Source organism: Ochotona curzoniae, unplaced genomic scaffold (assembly GCF_017591425.1).
Source record: "Ochotona curzoniae isolate NIBS_2020 unplaced genomic scaffold, NIBS_Ocur_1.0 patch4, whole genome shotgun sequence".
NCBI lineage: Eukaryota > Metazoa > Chordata > Mammalia > Lagomorpha > Ochotonidae > Ochotona > Ochotona curzoniae.
In genome coordinates this window covers 934039-948025 of record NW_024466972.1, presented here as the reverse complement: position 1 = coordinate 948025, position 13987 = coordinate 934039, and the positions used below count along the sequence as shown (strand labels likewise).

General features: G+C 45.7%; 1 protein-coding gene across 3 annotated transcripts in view; it reads right to left on the bottom strand.

The window, feature by feature from the left end:
- The window catches only part of LOC121167609 (antizyme inhibitor 1), a 30749-nt gene extending 17747 nt beyond the window's left edge, over nucleotides 1–13002 (bottom strand). For 2 of the 3 annotated variants that reach the window (XM_040997151.1, XM_040997153.1), the window contains exons 1-3: nucleotides 12865–13002; nucleotides 8313–8449; nucleotides 1363–1507 (exon numbers count right to left, since the gene is read on the bottom strand). The gene's annotated coding sequence lies outside the window, so the exon portion shown is untranslated. The remainder of the gene's footprint in view (nucleotides 1–1362; nucleotides 1508–8312; nucleotides 8450–12864) is intronic. The other variant, XM_040997152.1, reaches the window with a different exon arrangement.
- Between the last annotated feature and the right edge of the window lie 985 nt (nucleotides 13003–13987).

Sequence of the window (13987 nt, the reverse complement as noted above, 5' to 3'; positions counted from 1 at the left end):
TAGTTGATTATACTGTATGCAGTCTGAAGGCTTTGGGATTCATACAAATTCCTAGACCAGAGTGAGGTCTCTCTCAGGAACAAGTAACGATAACGAATTCCCCAAAAGTGTGTTAAAAACAAAGGCCCACCTTTCACATCTCTAACAGTCCATAACCTTTATAGACAAGTGATCCACATGTAAGTTCAAAGCTGGACTATCTGACTGGTAACACCTTCCCAGACCCAGGAAAAACTAACTCCTTGGAATCTGCAGAATATAAACACTTGTAGGAGACAGGTTTTCTAATACATTTTGGGCAACAAACTGTTCAAATCATCTGGAAGCTCAAAGTTTCTAGTAATTTTCAGGTGGATAAGGATGGGATGATCCTTAGTCTTTCTTACTTTCAAAGCCCCAAATATAAAGGAGTTCTAAAATGTGGTTTAAAATCATTCTCCTGCAAGTTTCTTAACATGGTAGGCCAAAATATATCACAGCTCCCCTGATCACAAGGGTCTAGGTTCTCACATTTTTGCTCTATTTAAAACACTAATATTTTACTAAAATTAACTGGTGAATCATGTGTTAAACCAAAATCTCGAGATGCGGCATGTTCTGAAGAGCCAGTGTGAATGACACATGCTGGGAGGTAACAGCACCACATTCCAGGCCCACGTCACCACACTTCAGTTCCCAAGACTTCACCATACCCTCCACTAAGAAGGCAAGCCCAGCTTACACAGACAGACCAAGTCTCTGCAATTCTTGCTGACAATGATGACAACCCCCAACTAACACCACATCTTGTTATCTGGCTTACAGATTAAGAAATAACACTAATTGGCTCCAACACATAATGGATCAGTATTGTACTACAGCCTGATGCTGCTGGACCTTGAATTAGTTTCATCACACTTTCCAAAATCTATTCAAAGCAAGTTTTAAGATTCTCTTCAAAACAGAAGAGCAATTTTACTGTTAACAAAAATTTGGGCGTTTGTAATACACAGTAAGTATTCTTTACTCACAAGCACTTTAAAACTATTTTCAAAATCAAAGACCTTATTAATACATATTCCAAAAGTTCATGTTATTTTGCTAACAATAGCTATAATCCCAATACTACTTTCACGGAATAAGATGCCTTTTGGATCATATATGGCAAGGGAAAAAAAAAAGCACAACAGTAACCCTTATTTACACCGCTGTATTGGTGTGTTTGGAGAACACATGGTCATGAAGAGCTGCCGAAAGAAAAAGGTTCCAAAGAATCGTTCACTGCTCCCTGGAGCCTTTCCTGAGGGCACTCAGCCCTCCTGTTCCTGAGTGGAGATCCAGGAGCAGTGGCTGCAGCAGCTGGGCACTTGCCTTGTTACACACCTGCTACAAAGGCGTCTACAGTTGATTGTACTTCAGAAGAAACTGACACATCTCTCAAATAATCACAAGATAATTCTGGCAGCACAGCCCACTTGACACCAAGCTGGATGAATATGAGTCTTGGGTTTCTGCAGTGAAGAGCTCCCTGGAAGTAGAACAGGGAGAGCTGAAAGGCGGAGAGTACGGCTTCCCAGACACCTACGCAGGAAACCCAACCCTAACACACCAGTGCTCCTGGCGAGCACCGCTTCTGCCTCATTAAAAATGAGAACTTAAGAGGGACTTTGAAATTTACACAACTCTTAATGATGCCTACTGGCAGTGTCCCCTTTATTTTCATACAACACTCCATCACTCAGTACTCAGCTCACAATTTTACAAAAAATAGACAATTTAAATTCCCTCTACATTCTACCTATAAGAGAAACAAACAAAAAAATTACTTACCCATACAGAATATCTTTATAAATAATTATAAATGACTGCCCGAAAGAGCACTAGAAAGACTTGAAAAAGATGACTGACTTAACATATTTGAGGCCTGGAGCAAGTCAGATAACAAAAAAAGGATGAACTTTTGCCATATTGGAGCAAAAACAAGTGGCAGGCCTACGTTGAGTTTTTTTCAGGTGATGAGGCTGAAAAAAAGCTAAATAACCCTAAGAAAGAACACCAAAGGTGACCACTGAAGAATTTTTCAAAAAGGGAGTAAGAATAAACATGCTATACTTAAGAAAAGCATAAAGATACCCAAAGTGACTGTGCAAAGGCTACCTAAACAAAATTGCCTCAAAATAAATGCTAAAACATACCTTAATGAGAAAATTTTCACTGATTGCCGATTTTCACAGCAATCTGCATCGTTTTTACAAATGGAAAAGGCATGATCAGGTACTCTTAGGCAATTCTTGATTATTTGATATAAAGACTAAACATTTTTCTGGAGATGGTGTATACTTAAACACAAGTTAAATACTTAACTACTTTTGGTAACTGAGATGCATATTAAGTGCAAATTTTCTAGCTTTGCTGGTTTCCATGCAGCACAGCAAATAACCCTATTTATCTCAGTAAGATCTCACTGTCCATCCGATGTCTATGCTCAATGAAAATTTGTCTTCATTATGCATTAAAGTTACACGTAGGTATGACATTACGGCAGGTTAAACTGCCCCTGCACTATCAGCAACTCCATCAGAGCTCTGGCTCCAGTTCTGACCACAATGCTTGTGATCTAGCATCCTGCAAACGATTCTGGATAGCAGATGATGATCCTCCAAGTGACTGGGCCCTGCCACCCACATGGGACACCAGGATGGGAGCGAGTCAGCTCTGTGCCTCTGCCTTCCAAATAAACAGTCCCCTGTGTAAATCTCCCAGGTGTTTGCTCTAACTCCTTTAGATGTTGTTTGCAATTTTTCAAACAACTGCTTATTACTTAACAGTTGATTGTATTCGACCTAGAATCTGGCAGTGTGACACTTCCCTTTCTGGTAAGAGGCTCTATCCTGACAGGTAAGCAGTACTGGTCTAGGTGCTGGAGTTCAGAGCATGTAACCGCGTACAACAGCTACACTGCTGGGTTAGTAACAGTTTTAAAACATACATCATTGCTTTTTCTTATTGGATTAATAAGAAATATTCAGAAACATGCTTCCTCTCCCCAGAAATCTCTGTATTTGGGATTATTGTTTGCGTCCTTGTTAACATATTTTTAAAAGGATTTATTTTTATTGGAAGGCCAGATTTTTTAGAGCGAAGGAGAGACAGATATTCCTGTTCCATCTGCTGGTTTACTCCCCAAGTGGTCACAATGGGTGAAGCTCAGCTGATTCAAAGCCAGGACTTTCTTCCGGGTCTCCCATGTGGGTTCCCAGGCTTTAGGCCATGCTTTACTGCTCTCCCATGCCACAAGCAGGGAGATGGAAGGAAGTGGAACAGCTGGGATATGAATCCAGCACCCATATGGGATCCTGGCATGCACAAGGCCAGGATTTAGCCACTAGGCTACCGTGCCAGGCCCTTTGTTATCATGCTGTGATATCCTTTCCTAGCTCTGATGATCCCAAACACAGGCTGACTACACTGAATACAAAGAAAATAAAAGCTAGTGTTAGGAAATCCTTGCAAACAACAGACATAGAAATTAACTAAGGTCAGCATAAAACTAATATTAAATTCAACCTATAGAAGCACATACAAATAGTAAGGAGCTGTTTCCTAAGCATATGCTTTTAAGAAACTAAAAAATTACGGCTAATGTGCCTCCATTCCTAAAAACTATCCCAGAGTACTGCTGTTCAACAGAACTTTCTGTGGATGACTACAATGTCCTCTATTGGTACTGTCCAAAGCAACAGCCAATAACCAGGTACATATGTGGGTTTTACATCTACATTAGAATGTAAATCTCTAATTTAATTCAGCTTTATTAAATCCATAGCTACAATATGTCTAGTAGCTACTGTTCTGAAGAGATGTTCAACAGCTGGTGCTGTGACACAGCACGTAAAGTTGCTGCCTGTAGGACTGGAATCTCTTATCGGCACCAGTTTAAATCCTGGCTGCTCTACTTCTGATCCAGTGCCTGGGCCCTTGTACCCATGTGGGAGACTGGAAAACTCCTGGCTTCTTCAGCTTGGCCCAGCGCCAGCTGCTGCAGCCATTTGGAGAGTGAACCAGCAGGTGAAGATCTCTGCCTTTAAAATAAAATACATTTTGGGGGGGAAAAAAGTTCTAGAGGGTACCTTTTCCATGGTAGAGATTAAGTCTGCATACATCAGAATTTAAAAAAGCAAACAAAAATCAACCCAAAGCTTACAGCACAATGCCTATGTGAGCAAACAGTAAAAAAAACTTCATATCAAGTCCTGAATAGACTTGAACTATGCGCTTACACCAGACACAGTTTAGGGCAGGGTATTCTACAATGTGCTGTCTTGACTGCTGCTCTAAGTGAAGTTGGCTGTTAACCTTCGTAACATATAATAGCTGGATATGGCTTGACTAGTCCTATTAAATCAGTATAACATGAAGAATACAGGTTAGAGAACTGGACGGCTGAAGCTCTGCTTCTTACCATGTGAAAAATCCCTTAAGTGGGCATGGAGAATTTTGGAATGAAGGTGAAGGACATTATCTGTTTTCTGGGCCTTACCAGTATGTGAGTACTTCAATTAGGACAGCCTCCTCAGGCCATCTGAGCAATAACCAGCTTGGAATAGCAGCCTACCACTTAAGTTTTATAGTTTAATGTTTCTGTAACACTTCATTTGTAATAGTTGGGAGTTAAGTAATCCTTACTTTTCAGGAAAATATACAAGATATGAAAAACTCCATAAGAACGGATGTAGATTATCTTAACAAAGCATACAGAATATCAACTATCCTTTAGAATTAATGCAAGAGCTGTCTTCTATGCCCTGTAATCTCTTTAGCTCTCTCTGAAAACATTCCAATTTTCCCAAAGCAAGAATATCACGGCCCCAAAACCTTCTTTATCCATCCATGTGCCATTTTTTCACACTGTGCTAATACAGAGACACCATTTATTTGTAAGACATCACTTAAATATTACTTTCTCCATGCCAATGGGATTGAAATACCTTTAAAAAGTAGCATTAGCAAATTCATGTTGGTTAAAGAGTGCAAGGCCTGTTAAGACGTATAAATTCAAAATAATTAGAAGGCAGAGCGTCAATTTACAAAATGCCTTTACTTTATCAGGCAGTCCAGTTATGTTATAGAGTCCATTTAAACAAACTCTTCACTACTATGTGGGAACTGAAGATACCCAGAGACACTAGCATTCTATTAGGTGATAATTAACATGATTAATCATTCACTAGAGACATAGAACACTAGTTCACTTTTGGCTGAAGTCACCTGATGTCTGCAAGTGGTCAGCTGCAATCTTGGAACCATCACCAAAAATGTATAAATTAAGTATGTGCATTGCTTCTTTAGACATAATGTACACTTAAAAAGATTACAGTACAGAGGAAATGACTTTTACTTACATTGGGAAACCAAAATACGCAGGTGCTTTGCTTTATAAGTGGCCATGTTCATACTTAAGTGATCGGAACTATCAATTATGGTCACTTGATTTCAACTTAATCCTGAGGGGCCAGCATTGTGGAACAGTGGTCAAGCTGTAGCCTGTACTTCATTAGCACCTCCTCATGAGCTCAAGTTCTACAGGTTCCACTTCCGATCTAGCTCCCTGCTAATGCCTCTGGGAAAGCAGTGGAAAATGAGCCAAATATTTAGGTTCTCGCCATTCAAGTGACAGGCCCAAACAAAGCTTCTGGACTCACCCTGGCCATTCTGGGAGTGAGCTGGTCAACGGGAAGACCTCTCTTGCTAACGGCACCTTTCAAATAAAACAATCCATTCCCCAATCCTGAAGCCAATCACACTCAGACCACCTGCACAGAACTGAGGTCTTGGAAAACAGACAATTCACAAGTTCACATGGCTGCATGCCTAGAATGCTATGTGTAACCAAGTTCCATGAAGGCTGCCGTTTTAAGTTCTTTTACTTGTTTCCAAATAGTATTGCTCCACAAAAAATTAATCTCAGGATTTTAGTATTTAGTATAGCAAACTTCCATGTAAGAATAACACATTTCTGGGATAAGGAAATTTCTCTTGCCCCACACACCTTTTAAAATTAATTCAAGAAACTTTTGGGACCAGACAGTATTTTATGTAACCAGAAGAATGTGAGTCAGCATCCTGTAATCACAATATTTCTATAGCAAAATTTAGGAATATTAACATTAAATGGGATAAGATAAAAATAGCCACAGGTCAAGACAGATTCAGGTCAGGTTTATTTTCTAAAATTAGTTTAGGGCACATCAAGGAAGCTATAAGGGAATTACTTTGCAGAGATGGTGCTACGACCCAGCAGGTTAAGCCCCATTTGGGACACCAACCTTCCATTACTGGAGCGCCTAGGACCGCATCCACCTCTGCTGCTGCTTCCTGCTAAACAAACCTGGGAGGAAGCAGACAATATCACAAGAGCCCAGACCCCTGCCACCCCACGAGACCCTGGGTGGAACAAACTCCTGGATCCTGGCTTTGGCCTGGCTCGGCCTTGGCTGCTGCTGACATTTAGGGAATGAATTAGCAGAAGGAAGATCTCTTTCACTGTCTCTGCCTTCCAAATAAATAGAAAAAAAAAAAAAATCTCAACAGCTCTTGGCATTTCAGAATATGGAAAGGAATTATGGACCTTCAGCTTCATAGTAAAGCATAAAGTACTACAGTTTAATATACACTGTACTTGGGCATGATAAATTTAATTGGTCATTCTGGCTGACAGACCTGAAAGTAAGTCTTTTTTTAATGCTTGCACCATATATATTTTTAATTCTTAAAACTTATACAATTCTGTGTAGTGTGGGATTCTCCCCGCGCCTCCCCCCATTGATTTGTCCCATGTCACACTCTTCATAAGGAGTTACAATTCCATCAGTCTGCTATTTAAGTGTGCCCCGACAATACTGGTACAGACAATGTCAGACAGTCCATCATCCCATTGTCTAAATATATATATATCCAACACTTTCGTTGGGAGTCCATCTTTTGTTTGGAAGCAGAGATGCATGTTGCATTGCGTCTTCTGTTAAGTCTCTTTAGCACAATCTAAGGAAGGAATGGTCATAACTATTCCAACACCAAGAGGGAAATTTATAGCCTTTCTGACTCCTACAGTACTATTCACTGTATTACTTTTTCTGATTTGGTAGAACCATTCATGTATCAGCTCACTGGTATCAGTCTCTTAAGTCTTTAAGATAAAAAGAAGGTTAAGATTCCGTAAACATAAGAGACATATCCTTTTTGTTCTTGAATTCCCACCTCAGAATTCACCAGTAACTATGTCAACTAGACCCCAATTCATAAGAGTAAAGTTTTGAATCTCCCTGAGAACTTGAGTGAAAACATCAGATGTTAGAAGTAAAATAAACCTAAGCTAAATTTCTAACTGGACTTATCAAGTGTATTTGCTCATTTTAATACATTTCTATTTGATGGACTATTTAATAAAACCACACATCAAGGTGCAGCTATAGTGGCCCAGGAAGCTTTACTTGTGTAGTTAGTATCAATAGCTAGAGCGTCTGGATAATGTCAGCTGTATTCCAGGGACTGAGGCCTAGTTGTCTCGGTACTTTCAAATGAACAAGTGGATGGAAGGTATGACCCCAGCCGCCCACACCTCTCCTTTTGTCTATGAGTCATTGAAGAATTTGATCATAAGAAAGCGTTTTGAAGAGATGAAATTAACAAAAAAAAAAAAGGAAAGAAAAGAAAATCAAAACCCACGAGATACAGTTTCCGCTGATCTTTGTTTGTGAAATGTCTCCTGAGCCTGGTGTGGTGGCCTAGCGGCTAAAGTCCTCGCCTTGAACGAGCTGGGATCCCATATGGGTGCTGGTTCGATTCCTGGCAGCCCCACTTCCCATCCAGCTCCCTGCTTGCGGCTTGGGAAAGCAACTGAGGACAGCCCAAAGCTTTGGGTTCCTGCACCCACATGGGAGACCTGGAGGAGCTCCTGCCTCCTGATTGGCTCAGCTCCGGCCGTTGCGGTCACTTGGGGAGTGAATCATCGGACTTAAGATCTTCCCCTCTCTCTCTCTTCTCCTCACTAGATATATATAGCTGCCTTTCCAATAAAAATAAACAAATCTTTTTAAAAAAAGTAATATTTATCACATACTAAAGATAAATTTTAGTGTTTTAGTCAATGGTAAATGATTCCTACAACTCGGTCAAGCCTGTAACCAGTAACCATCAGGTTTCTAGTTCAGAATTTCAAAAAAGCTTTAAGGTCAATGCACTTATAAGGAGGTAAACAAAATCTCAGGTTTTGAGAAATAGACAGCAACACAGTACTCTACCTCAGACCCCCACCCCCAAGGTGAAATACTTACATGGACAAGTTAGGAGATGGAACCCCCTATCATCAGCTAGGTTCCCAAGGTGGCTCAGCGTTGAAGTCGAACTGCTCTCTATACAGCACTTCTCCTAGGCCCTCTGGGTAGTTGTATACTTGGTCAGAAAGTTCGCCCTAAAGAAGAAAACCAAAGAAGCAGTAGGTTGTCCTACGTTAAACAATGGTTAGGTTGCGCTTCAAGCAGGTTAGGCTGATTTGGATGAACTAGAGAACAGTATTTTTAATAGAGTATGTTTTACTAAAGTCACATGACACAATTTTTTTTAAGGGTTCTACAATAATACCAAGGACTTTGCTAAGTCACTGTACCACAAAAGTCAGACCTTGACATCACAGTCTGTCCCCCAAAACCCAAATCTGTAGGTGGCCTAAAATTTTAAAATGTTCAACTGTGTATGAAACACTTTTAACTAGCATGGTCTGGAATGTCCACAGAATACCCTTTTATTCCTAAATTCAACTTTTTCAAGTATAAACGGCTGTTATATTAGTTATGTGATTAACTAATATATTACAGTATGTATCTGACATAATAGAGAACTATCTCAATATTGCACTTACTCAATGTTGGGCAAGTAAGCTCTGTCTCCTCACACACACCCTGTGCTGCTCTTTTCCGTTATATCACCATCAGGAACAACCCATGCTTAAGTGCTTAGCACCTTGTGTAACATGCTGAGTAATTCCTAGAAATGATCGGGGTCAGCACAGTAGCATACTAGCCTAAGCCTCCGCTGGCAGCACCAGAACCCATATGGAGATCTCATTTCTCAAGTCCCAGCTGATCGACTTCTGATTCCATTCCCTGCTAAAAGCCTAGGAAAGCAGCAGAGGATTGCTTAGGCCCTTGGACCCTTGCACTCATGTGGAGACTCAGAAGCTTCTGGCTCCTAGTTTCTGGTCAGTCCAGCTTCAGCTGTTGTGGCCATTTGGAGAGTGAACCAATGGATGAAAAATCTTTCTCTCTGTAACACTCTGCCTTTCAAATAAAAAAAAAATTAAAAGCAAAAACAGTTTGGGCCTGGCACAACAGCCTAATAGTGGCTTAAGTCCTAACCTTGCATGCTGGAATCCCACATATGGGTGCCGGTTCATGTCCCAGCTGTTCCACTTCCCATCCAGCTCCCTGCTTGTGGCCTAGAAAGCAGTTGAGGATCGCCCAAAAAGCCTTGGGACCCTGCACCTGTACGGGAGACCCAGAAGAAGCTCCTGGCTCTGGATTGGCTCAGTTCCAGCCATTTTGGCCACTTGAGGAGTGAAAGGGGAGATGGAATATCTTTATGTATATCCACCTTTCCAATAAAAATGAACAAATCTTAAAAAAAAAAAAAAAAGTCACCAGCTGCCATGACTGACCGGCTAGAGCTGTCACTTAAGCTCAGAGGGGAGACCTCTAGTTCTACCTCTAACCCAGGAGTTACTGCTTAATGTAGCACAACCTCCTAACACCTGCTACAAAGAAGGTAATGAGCATCCTAAGCATGCCTTGATAAAGCTTATCTCAGTCAACTAGAGCACGGACACCCTTAAGGGAGGTGAAAAGCTCCTCCTAGATCACATATGAAAGACAAGGATGATTAGAAAAGAACTCCTACCTTGGGTAATGGAGACTTTTAACTGTAGGTTCTAAATAATATACTACCACCATAACACACACTCCATTTTTTACATCAAAAATGGTTTTAAAAATAAAACAAGCCAATTGAGATTGGCATAATACAGTGGAATGTGGCATGGGTATCCCATATGGGTACCAGGTGGAGTCCCAGCTGTGCTACTTCCCATTCAGCTCCCTGATAATGCACCTGGGAAAGGAGCAGCAGATGGCCAAGTGCTTGGTCCCCAGCACCCAAGAGAGACTCGGAAGAAGCTCCTAGCTTCTGGCTCCTGCCTTTGGCGGAGGGGGGAAGGGGAGTGTGAGTGGGAAGCCAATTTATGCTGGGGACAGTTCACTCCAGATCATTCAAATAAACAGAATAATCACTATTTTTTCATGTTTTTCCTGCTATGCAACTCAAGCAGTGAGGTGCAACATCAAGAACATTATGCCTCAGACCTTCACAAATGTTGTTGAGTATCTGCAACATGTGTAATGAACAACTAAAAATACTGGTAAGGAATGAAAACCCCCCAATTTGAAAGGTTTATTTTACAATGTAATGAAAGGAGTACATGGGGATAAAAGAGGGCCACCTACACACAGAATAGATGGGATGTTTATCCAGTTAAGATAAGGCATGATTGGAAAAATACTTTATTCTCACTTAGAAACACACTTTGTCTTTGGGAGGTGTTTACACATACAGTTTAGCTAACACTTCTCTTGTCAAGGGAGGGGTATAAAAAGCAAGGTTAGACCAAGAAACTGTCTCAGGCCAAAGATACGGGCAGACATGACAACTGAAGACCATGTAGTGCCCTGGGTTGGATTCTGGCTCAGGGAATCCAAGCAAAATCTGGAGTCCACACTACCAAATCCATTTTCCTAATTCCCACAAATGTACTTTGGCAAGGTAATGCTAATGTCAACTGTTAAGCATGCGAAGTCTGTTAACGTCTGTGAAAAACTATTTACCTTCAAAAAAAAAAAAAATGAAGCAATATAGTCACATGACTTACTCAGAAGTAAAAAAATAACCTGATAGGGCCCAGCCGGGTAGCCTAGTGGCTAAAGTCCTCGCCTTGAACACGCCAGGATCCCATATGGGTGCCAGTTTTAATCCCGGCATTTCTGCTTCCTGAATCCAGCTCCTGCTTGAGGCCTAGGAAAGCAGTAGAGGGCGGCCCAAAGCCTTGAGACCCTGCACCCGTGTGGGAGATCTGGAGGAGGTTCCTGACTCCTGGCTTCCGATCAGCGCAACTCTGGCTGTTGTGGCTGCTTGGGGAATGAATAATTGAATGGAAGATCTTCCTCTCTGTCTCTCCTCCTCTCTGTATGTCTGACTTTCCAATAAAAATAAAACTTAAAAAAAAAAAAAACCTGGTAAAAGCAGCAATGGATGGATATCAAAAATTTGCTGAGTTAAAAAAGCCTTGTATACAAAATAATGCCTGGTGTAATATCCTATCGGTGTTCCAGAACATCGAAACACCCTCACTGCCAACGTACCTAGCTCTATTTAATGATATGGGCATGCTACAGTTGGCAAGTACCCCAATTGTCTCCCATTTTCTCTGAAATGCAATTCTTACCGCAAAGACCATTTGATCTCCAGCACCTTCTTTACTGAACAGGGCTTACCCCTTTCTACTTAACGTTTTTAACTCCTCCCGCTTCTCCATCTTGGTCACCACGTTTGTAAGGGTTCTCATGAGCCCTGCCAGGCCATCTAAATTCTTTTCCTACTCCTGCCACCCTAGTGCCCATCACCCCTTCCCCCGTGAGCTCATTCTCATCCAAGGTGGAGGTTCAATGCTGCCAACAGCACATGTAGAGCTTGACGTGCCCAAGACGCCAGCACAAAACCCGGCTCCATCTGCCGCAACACCACGTGTCCTTCACGTCTCTGAACCAGCGGTTTTCCACATCCACGGACTTGCCGGGTTCAAACACGTCACACCCCAGCTAACTGTTGGCAATCAAGGTAGTAACCCAGAAAAGCCACCCCAGCCCATTCTCCCGTCTGCCTAGGAATCGTGGCGCGGACGGGAAAGCGAAGCCATGGTGACTAATCCTCCGGCTCCGGGAGGTGACCGGGTGAGTGAAGGCGACTCGGTCCAATCAGGAGCGCCGCAGGGGCGGAGCGGCAGCCCCGAGGCTTTTCCAGAAGGGGCCAAAGGCCTCCCTCTCGCTCGCTACCTGACACCAGGGCTTCCCCGCCGCCGGGCCCCGGCTGGCGTCAACTTTCCTCCAGCAGAGGGGGACCGCGCTCCCGCTCCACGGCCGCCCACCCCCCAAGAATCCGACCTCCTCTGCAGCTGTCACCAGCGGCGGGCGCCGGGCCCGCCCCGCTCCATTCATAACCCCGGGCCCCGGCCGTTGCAAGCCGGCGCGACGCCCTCCTGCCCGCCCAACTCCGCAGGCAGCCAAGGTGGAGGCACCGCGCGTGCAGGGTCCGGAATGCGGGGACCCTGGCCCCTCCGGGCCGGCGGCCGGTCCCCCTCCCCGGAAACAGCAAGGCACCACGGGAGAGGGATGGGGGCCCCCGCACGCCGCGCCAGGCGATCGCGGGGACCCCCTGTCTCCCTGCGCACGCCCCTAAGCACACGCCCCCCTCGCCCCGACCGGGGCGACTCCCGCTCGCCCAAAGGGGGAAAAAAAAGCAGCCAGGCAGCCGCCCGCAGCCCTCGAGGCGCGACCGCCGCCCTAGCTCCGCTGCGTCGCCGCCGCCGGCACCGACAGCAGCCACACACGCCGGCGTCCGCCATGTTCGGGGCGCTGCGGGGACGCCGCGCGGGAGCCCCGGGGCCCCGGAGGAGGACAGCCCGGGGATCCCTGCTCTGCCCCCGGAGCCCCCGTCCCGTGCCGGGGCCGCGGCCCCATCCCGCCCCGCCCCGCGGGCCCCCTTCCTTCCGCCTCGGTTACTCACGTGAGATAACGGCCCAAAGAGTCGGGTAAAGCGTCTTCTCTTTTTCGGCGGAATTTTTAAAGAGGGATGTGGTTACCTTGAGCAGAAATACCCAAGGCGGCCTGGGCCATAGGCTGCGGGAACGACGTGAGGGAAAAAGCGCGGCCCCGACACCAGCAGCTGTGCGGCAGTGACGGCGGCGGCCCGAGAGAAACCGGAGCAGCGCGGGCGAAGAGGAGGAAGAGGCGGGGGGCCCGGTGCGGGGGAGAGGACTCGGCCTCGTCAGGGCGCAGAGGGGACAGCACAGCCAGAGAGGTGAGAGGAGGCGACGACCCGGCAAGGAGGGGAGGGGGGAAGAAGAAAAAGGGAGAGAAGGAACGCTACGGCCGGCGGGAGAGGCAGCGAGTGTGGGAAGGCGGTGCCGCCGACGCCAGTGTTTATAGTCCGGGGCGGAGCCGGGGGGACGTCACAGCCGGCCGGCGGCGCGCGAGCGGGGCGGAAGAGGGGGCGGGCCGGCCCGGCGGGGCAGGTGCAGGCCGCCCCTCCGCGCGCGCGGCTCGCCGGCCGCTTCCCGCCCTGCGCGGGCGCGGGCGCGGGCGTGGGCGTGGGCGCGGGCGCGGAGGGGCGGGCCGGGGAGGCGGCTGAGCGAGACTGCGGCGTCCGCGCCGGGAGTCCCGCGCTCGGGGCCGCGCCGGTCGTGGCTCGGCTCTGCGCTTTGTGAGCTCGACCGTCCCCGCCGCCACGAAGGACCCGGGGCTGCCTGTGCGGTGCTGGGTGCCGGGAGGCCTGTGGGGCGCCATGGCTGAGAGCTCCGTGAGGCCCAGGGCCGGAGGCAGGGTGTTGCGGGGAGTTGCCGCGTTTCACTGGGTGGTGCTCCGTTATGGAGGCGAGTTGTTCAGGGCCAGCCAGGAGCCGGCCCCGCTGTTTGAGTGGGTGGCAGAGGCCTGTGACCGCGGGCAAGTGTCCTCACTGTCCTTCCGTGGCAGTAGCGGCATGGAGCCGCAGGAATATTTTTTTTTACAGAAATGTGGCTTTTGTAAGAAGGCTTACTGCAGTCACATTTGTGTTTTATTAATGAGGGGCCTGTGCTGGAGAGGCGTTAGTGATGATTCAAAGTGCAAGTTACATTAATCCCCCAGGCTTC